Here is an 8,857-nt window from a genome sequence, read left to right as displayed (position 1 = left end):
GAAAACTACATCTCAAAGGGAATATAAAGACAATGTCAGGGCCTAGAGATAAGTAACTTGATCAAAGTGACACAGAAACTGAGTGACAGGATAGGAGTAAAAAAAAAAAAAAAAAAAACGTTCTTCAGGCTCCAAGTTTATACATTCTAGTGAGCCATGTTGTAAATATTTAAAAGAAAAATATAAAGATTTACAAGTTGTGTCATTTGACAAATGGAGATAAATTCTACCATAATTATTCTATCAATTTATTATTCCAAGAGCGAAAATAAATGGTCACGTTGCTTTCAAGTAAAAGCATCAAATAACTGGTAAATTGACAACAATTTAATGAGTATCAACTACATAGCCCACAGAAACTACTAAACAATACTATGAAAGAACCTCCAGATATTCTCACTCTGATATCGTTCTCACCACTAATCATAGGATGAAACTAGATGACATTCCTTCCAAAGATTTGCATTTTTATGATAAAATCTGCCATAATAAATATATTTTTAAAGTCATATGCCATATCTAGTGTGACAAATTCTCTAGATTTTAATTCAGATACTTGAAGTTATACATGAGTTTATTCAACTGTGGGTTTATTCACAACATAGCACAGACTACTTTATTAGACAATGTAAAATGAAATATGTCCAAGTCGATGACATATTTTAGGAAGACATATAGGGACAGCAGAAATATTTTGGAATAAAGCAAAATTATTGCCAGTTACTACCTAATACTAGATCTGCAATAGTTAAAAATTGCTGCATGAAGATTACTGCATCCTATTCTCTTGTATTTATGTAATGAGGACTGAGAAAATTTAACACTTTTGAGTGCTTTGTTCATTAGTCAAATCCTTAAAGCAAAGGAAAAAGAATCCAATTGATTTTCAGTCAAATCCTATTACTTCATAAATTTACATGCTGACCATGTTTTTAAATTTTTTCTTCTCACTTCTTTTCACTTTCTTTTTTCTTTGTAGCATTAAAAGTTGCTTCGAGGTCTTTTAATATTTAAATATATTAAGAACTTCCACGTCTAGTATGTCGAGACTGAAATCAAAAAACAAGAGGGAGATCTCCCCCACCTCCAACTATTGCTCTCATTAAGATTAGTATAGATTTAAATATATTGGGGGAAATCATAGCAGGTAAAGTCTTGAAAATTTTAAGCAGAAAGGTAAATATACAGTTATTTAATATCGATGCTACAATGACCCAAATTTCTAAAGCAATCATCAGCTAGTATTAAAACAATCTTTTAAGAATATTTAGACTTTATCAAAACTGCGAAAGTAGAAAAGTATGTTTTCTAAGATAGCAGTAAGCAGTTTTAACCAAAATAAACAGTGTAAACATAGCCTATGGTGTGCGTGTGTGTGTGTGTGTGTGTGTGTGTGTGTAATGAGCTGAGGCAGGGGAGAGGTAATTGAAAACAGTATATTAGGCAGACTAGTATTAAGAAGTTATGATGATTCAATTAAAAATTACTCTATATCAAAGGAGCAAGTTATTTTTAAATATTCTCATTGCAAGTAATTTAAAAGACATATACTTGAAATCAGAAATAAGTACTACCTTACTTTGTCATTTCTGATCTTAGAATAATTATCACAGTACTGATCATAATTTAATACATCCTTATTGTCAGTGTGGGGCATCTGGACACTACTAGTTTCCTCATATTCTATGTTTTTGCTTCATTGTATGTTAAATCTAGATTGATCAATCACTGGGAAACTTTAGAGGAAGATACAAATGGATTAAGCTCTAGAACAAGCCAATTTATTGTATACATTTCCATTGATCCTGGAAACCCCGAACTATAACTTTGAAATAAATTTCACCCAAAGGAGTGATTTATTCAAGAATGTTAAATTTGCAGTCTCTTTAGGTTCAAAGCATTGTAGCCAGACAGAATACCAAATATCTTAGAGAGTTTATAATCCAGCTGGTAAAATGAGGTATCATTGCAAGAGATAAATAACAACTTAAGAAATATAAAGCAGTCTACGGCCATGCCACCCTGAACAAGCCCGATCCTGTCTGATCTCAGAAGCTAAGCAGGGTTGAGCCTGGTTAGTACTTAGATGGGAGACCACCTAGGAAGACCAGGTGCTGTAGGTATAAAAAATTAAAAAATAAGGGATTGTAAGCTGACAAAGTCCTTGCAATCTGTGAGGTCAACTAAAGGTCAACTAAAGGTTGTCTCATCTAAAAAAATTTAAAAAAAAAGAAAAGAAAGAAATATATAGCATAGCATAATTACTTGGCAAACCTTTGCTTTATATTCAGAGAAAATTTCATGTAACAGTAATATTTGCCTTGGTCATCTAGGGATAGGTTTTTAATATTGGGAAAAGAATTAAAGGATGAAACACATTGGAAGAGTGCAAGTCACCTGCTAGAGCAGTGAACACACCAGGTTAGTTAGAACAGAAACTTAATATGAATAACAAGTAGGGAAGAAGGTTGAACAAAGCTGGGGCAAAGCTTATAATGGAGCCGTCCACTTCAATATCAAGTCTCTGAATGACATATAAGTATTTATCTCCCTTTCATCTTCTTTTGTACCCATTTTTTCATGTGGACCCTAAATAAACAGAAGAAACATGCATTTAAAAATATCAGTGGTACCATATTTTGCTCTTTTATACCATGACAAATGTTCTATTAGTTTGAGTCAGGGGGAAAACAGAAATAAGATAATGAGAAGAGAGGAAAAAATAAATGAATGGCAATTTGAGTAAAGAAGAAGTAGGTGCATCACATCAAGTGGCAAGTACATATCAACAACTTGAAAGCCATATGGGGTGGACACCTATGACAGATGTTAAAATACAAGTTCTATTTACAAACACTCCATCCATACCCAATTTCTTAAATTGAATTTATTGAGATGACATTGGTTAATAAAATTAGATCGCTTTCAAGTATACCATTCAATAATACGTCATATGTATATTGCACTGTGAGCTTAACACACAAAGTCAAATCTCCTTTCGTCACCATATATTTGACCGCCTTTACATTTATCTACCCCTCTCCCCCTTTTCCCTCTGGTAAACACTAAACTGTTATCTTTGTCTATGAGTTTTGTTGTTTGTTTTATTTCATTGTTGCTTTCAGTTTTATATCCCACATATGAGTGAAATCATATGGTTCTGAACCATACCCAATTTTGCTGAGACTTTCCTTTTAAGAGATTTCATTTCCAGTAACAAAGTGAACTAGGAAGAGAATAATAAGTTTAATTATCAAAAGGGACTGTAGGAAATAGAGTCCACTATTCGCACAACTAGGACACTGATTTGTTGTATTCTATTCCAGTATGGGAGTTAGAATACCCAATAAAGTGATATTTTTATGGTATTGAGCTATAACATGCCTCAAATATTTCATATAAAATGAAGTTCAAAGCAATAAAAATATAAATATAAATAAAAATATGTAGCAAAATAGACAGTTTCTAACTCTCATATTTTTACATGGCACTAGTGCTATCTCTCTCTAAATTTAACAGAATCTATTTTCTTGTTATCACTATCCAAAATAAGAAGTTCAGATAAATCAGAAATCTGTATGACTGTTCATGTATGAGAGAAATGAAGGAAAACAAAAGTACTTAATATTATATGATTTCCTATAATAATAGGGAAATAATCATGATTTCTACCTTTATGGAGTATTAAATATGTATAGAACTAGTCTATTATAAAATAATCTTGAAACAGGTAAGATCCAGTAGAATAAAAGATAAGATAATCTCACTATACATGATCCTTTGTTCTGTGGCACACCTTAGATCTTAACTCTTTTTCTTTCTTTCTTAGAGAGAAATTCCTGGTGCTCACATTATTATTCACGTAGAAAATTTTGTACATAAAAAGCTTTGGTGAGAATGAGAGTTCCACAGGTGGCTGGGTATTTAAAGTTACTTCTAGAAACAAAGATGAACCATCTTACTGTTTGAGGTATTGGTCTAGTATGAAAGTCAAAGATTAGTCATAGTTAAGTCATGTCCAAAAATTAAATATAACAGATTTCTAATGTACAAAGAAATAAATTTGACTAGGATCAAAATGCTGATTATTGATCTAAAGGGATACCATTGCTGTCCTCTCCAGAATTCTCTTTGAGAACTTAAGAAAAATGTATGAAGATCAACAGAATGTATCAGTGAGAAAAAGGAAATTCCTGAAAACATAAAGCAGAAGTAGAGAAGAAAAAGAGAGTAGGATATGGATTGGGTTGGGAGGAATAGAGAGGAGAGGTAGATAGTGACAGGACATATTGATGGGACCTCAAAATATAGCATCTTGGCATACTGCATATTTTAAGCTGAAGGAATTTGATGAGTAGCATGCACAAAAAGGACTATCTAACCTCTTCAAGAGGGTGATAAATCCCTCATGTGAAAGGTGTCTTCTCTATATCAGGAGAAAAGAACCATCCTTATCCTCAAAGACAAAGGGACTCAGAGGATTCTGAAAAATCAGGTCTTGCTAAATTTTCCGCAGGATACTATACATAGTTCATATTCTTTGTGCTATCATATCTTTCCATGACTCTCCGTTCTTTATCAAATCTAGCATAAAAAACACTAGGTTTTAACTGTTTCATTGTGTCTTCATTTCCTTATAAAGGCTTCCATGTCATGTAAAATTTCTCATGTTAATCTAATTTTTATTTTTTTATAAGAATCCTAGCTGATAATTTAGAAGGTAGAGGAAAAGATATTTTCTCCTAAAGGTGTGAGGGTAGAGGTAAGGAATAATAAAAAAAAAAGGTTGAAAATAGGAGAATGGAATACATATAGAATACAATGTTTTAATGATTTTCAACAAACTGAGTGATAATAACGAAAAGTTATGAATGTTTAATTAAGAACAGGAAAAACTTTTCAAATAACTATAAAATTCTCACAGAAATTGCACTTTCTGCTGACATGAAGCAAGAAGTCTCTATAAGTAATGGCCAGCTTTCACAGTTTTGGAGAGATATTTTTCAAATCAAATGTATTTTGGACAACTATCCCATATTGTATCAGAGATAAAGTCATTATTTCTTTAAGAAGTAAAGGACATTTAAAAAATTACAGTAAGTCTTACAGCATCTAATCATTGTATAGCAAAAGAAGTCTGTATGGATCTGAATGGGCAGATAAGAGTCAAAGTTGAATTATTTTAATATTGAGGCCTTTTAAAATGAGGATTTGTATGAAAAAGTTTACTCTTTATTTTTCTTTATGATTCTGTAGTACAAATTATACATGTTAACATTAATATAGAAACTTCATTTATCATGATTTAAGAGCTAGAAGCAATAAATGATTGCTTCCTACACATAAAAATGACTCATCCTCTGTTTAATCATATAAAAATACAACAGAAATATTTTAAATAAAAACTATGAATTTATCATTCAAACATATTATGTTTTGTCTGCTTGGAATATTCTCCACCCGTCTACTTTCCATCTCTCTGTCTGCACATACTTTGTTTTGCCAAAGCCAATGTTTTTTAAAAATTCTCTCTGACAATTCCACTGCTCACTGATCTTTCCCTTCTATAAAATTTGCCATATATAATTCAATATCTGTCATTAGAATATCTTTGCAAGGGGTAGTCCATTGGGCCTGTTAGGAAAAAGAACTTAAATTATCAGGGTCTATAAGCCAAGTCAAAGCTTAGGGTAACAACAAATTACACATAATTACCTTCTCCAGGAATTCTTGTCTACTACAGGGAGAAGAGGAAATATTTGGGAGCAGCACTCCTAACTGAACAAAGTCTAAGTACAAGTCTGCTGCTAGTGAGAGACATATTGTTATAGTCAGTTATGATATTCAATAGATTAAAAGAAGAAATGGGTGAGAAATCATGAGTATAACCTTTTTAGCAACCGCTGGACACAACTCGACATTCCTACTCCTTTTTTTCTTTTTTTTAGAAACATAATAGTTCCAACCGCTGCTGTGCTGTAACAAATTCTACAAATACAGTATCATAAAAGAACACAAATGTATTATTTTCTAGTTCTAAAGGTCCGAAGTCCAAAATGGTCTTATGGGGCTAAAATCAAGTTGTCCACAGGGTTACGTTTCTTCTGGAGGTTCTAGGAAATGAATCATCCCTTGATTTTTCTCCCATTCTTTGGCCCAAAGGCACTTCCATCTTCAAAACCAGCAATTGTATCACTCCAACCTCTACTTCCATTACCCCATCTTTTTCTCTGATTTAGACTCTCTTGCCTTCCTCTCATTTTATAAATCCCTATGATTACACGGGGCTCATCGAGATAATCTCTCTCATTTTAATATCCTTAATTTAATTACATCTGCGAAGTCTTTAAATTTTTTTTTTTTTTTTTTTTTTTTTGCCATTTAAGGTAATATATTTGTAGGTTCCAAAGATTAGGAAGTGGATATATATAGGGGCCATTATTCTGCCTAACACATGAATCTTCCTTTATTTGCAACTAGTCCTATGCTAGAACTTTTTCTTTACAAAGTATTTCTTTCTAACTTTTACATTTATAAATACAGTTGACCCTTGAACACACATGAGTTATGGGAGCCACAAGGTTGAAAATCCACATGTAACTTTCGACTCCCAAAAACGTAACTAAAGTTGATTCTCATGTCCACGAATTCAACCAACCTATCAAAAATATTTTCAATCTGTGGTTGGGAATCTGAGGTTAGGAATGCAAAAACAACTTTCCGATCTGCAGTTGGTTGAATCCACAGATGCGAAACCCGAGGATCAGAAGGGCCAATAGTATTTATTGAAAAAAATCCAATTACAGCTTTTTGAGGAAGACGAGGTAGCAGCTTCAGCTGAGCTTCCTTCTGCTCTCTGTTGCTCCTGACTCACGCTATTGGCTCCTGAATAGTCGGTTAGGAAGCCGCGCCGCAGTCATGGCTTTTAAAGATACCGAAAAAAAGACACCTGTGGAACCAGAGGTAGCGATTCACTGAGTAAGAATTATTCTCACCAGCTGCAACGTAAAATCTTTGGAGAAGGTCTGTGCTGATTTGATCAGAGGTACAAAGGACAAGAACCTCAAAATGAGAGGACCAGTTCAGTTGCCTACCAAGACTCTGAGAATCACTACAAGAAAAAACTCCCTGTGAGGAAGGCTCTAAGACTTGGGATTGTTTTCAGATGAGGATCCACAAGTGACTCATTGACTTGCACAGTACTTCTGAGATTGTTAAGCAGATTACTTCCATCAGTATCGAGCCAGGAGTCGAGGTTGATTTGCAGATGCTTAAATCAGCCTTTTTAATACATTAACTATTAGTTGTTTAAAAAAATCCAATTATAAGTGGACATGCACTGTTCAACCCTGTGTTGTCCAAGGGTCAACTGTAGTGTTCTTCTATTTTCAAGTGATCTCAAGATCCAAACTAATATAGCTTCACTGATTAATGGTTAAGAAAAGCATCATCAAGTGAGCTAACCAACAGACATTAGAATCCATATGAAAGATGGCTCATAACATAAAATGACAAAAGGAAACCAGTGAGTTTTTTGTAAATACAGTTTTATAGGAAATGTTCACACAATTAAAGAATTAAGAGAGTCTAAGTAGCACTTATATCAGTTGGGAGCAATAAAAATCCTACATTCAAAGAGTGTAGTTAATTACATAAAGTTCCTAACTAGATTCTAAGTCTGGAATGGATATTATATTTTTTAAAATTTCTTTTATAAGACAATATGCAAATAAATACATAAAAGCTACATGATCCCACTTTTTTTTTTTTCCACATAAAAGGAGTTATCACTACAGTTATGTTAATTCTTAGAGAGGGTAGTACCTCAACAACCATTTGAAATCTTAGCTGAAAACTCAGCAGTCATATCTAAATCTATAATAATGGCTAGAATAAACACATAGGGAACTACATTCACTTACTACTAACAATAAAATGCAGCCTAAACAACTCTAGACTAAGACAACAGCAGTCCCCACCTCTCCCTCTCTTTTTACATTTATTACTCTGCTATAAAATTAATCCGTCTTCCAAAAACTCATAGATACAGACAACAGTCTAGTGGTTACCAGAGAGAAACGGGGAATGGGAGAGTTAGATAAGGGTAAAGGGGATCAAATATATGGTGACAGAAGGAGATTTGACTTTGTTTGGTGAACACACAATGCAGTATACAGATAATGTATTATTGAATTGCATACTTGACACCTGTATAACTTTATTAACAAACATTACCCCAATAAATTTAACAGAAAAAGAAATTATTTGTTTTTATGACAATTGTTTATTTACTTAGGGTTTCTTTGAAGGCAGGGATTTGTATATCATTGTAATATATCATTGTAACCCTAGCACGTATTATGTCCGCATATACATATTCAATAAAAGATTGGTAGAGAAATTAATAAATATATTCTACATGTTATTGAATCATTAATCACACAATTTAAAGTCTGTTTTAATATACATTTAAACTTATTCTTTAAAATTAATTATATATGTAAATATATACAAAATAATTGATAATTAAAAACATACATTTATCTTGGTCCATTTTCAATATTTATTCTTGCTTATAAAATTATTTGCTAATTTAAAGTGAGCAGGATTGGGTGCTGAGGGTAATGCACTAAAAATTGCGGGTTCCACGTATTTCATTGTAAATTGTACTCTGTTGGATCCTTTCAAAAAAGTATTGTCGACTTCTCTCTATATATATTTTTACTAATTTTTCCCTCTCTGACTCAAGGAGACAAGATTATATATTCTAAGAATTTCCAGGACAGGGCTATTTTAAAATACTTACAAATAATAAAATGCATTGTTACTAATTCCTTCTTTCTGTACTTCCAAACAC

The 8,857-nt window shown here is 32.6% G+C and overlaps 1 protein-coding gene and 2 pseudogenes across 2 annotated transcripts in view; 2 read left to right on the top strand and 1 right to left on the bottom strand.

The window, feature by feature from the left end:
- Positions 1–8,857, bottom strand: part of GRID2 (glutamate ionotropic receptor delta type subunit 2) — a 1,244,993-nt gene that overhangs the window by 885,718 nt on the left and 350,418 nt on the right. The gene's annotated exons all lie outside the window — the stretch shown is intronic.
- On the top strand, positions 2,005–2,123 carry LOC112478939 (annotated as a pseudogene).
- Positions 6,919–7,297, top strand: LOC107195587 (annotated as a pseudogene).

This window comes from Pteropus alecto, unplaced genomic scaffold (genome assembly GCF_000325575.1).
Source record: "Pteropus alecto unplaced genomic scaffold, ASM32557v1 scaffold63, whole genome shotgun sequence".
In the NCBI taxonomy this organism is placed as follows: Eukaryota; Metazoa; Chordata; class Mammalia; order Chiroptera; family Pteropodidae; genus Pteropus; species Pteropus alecto.
The sequence above is the reverse complement of the archived record's forward strand: the minus strand, read 5'-3'. Positions and strand labels throughout refer to the sequence as shown.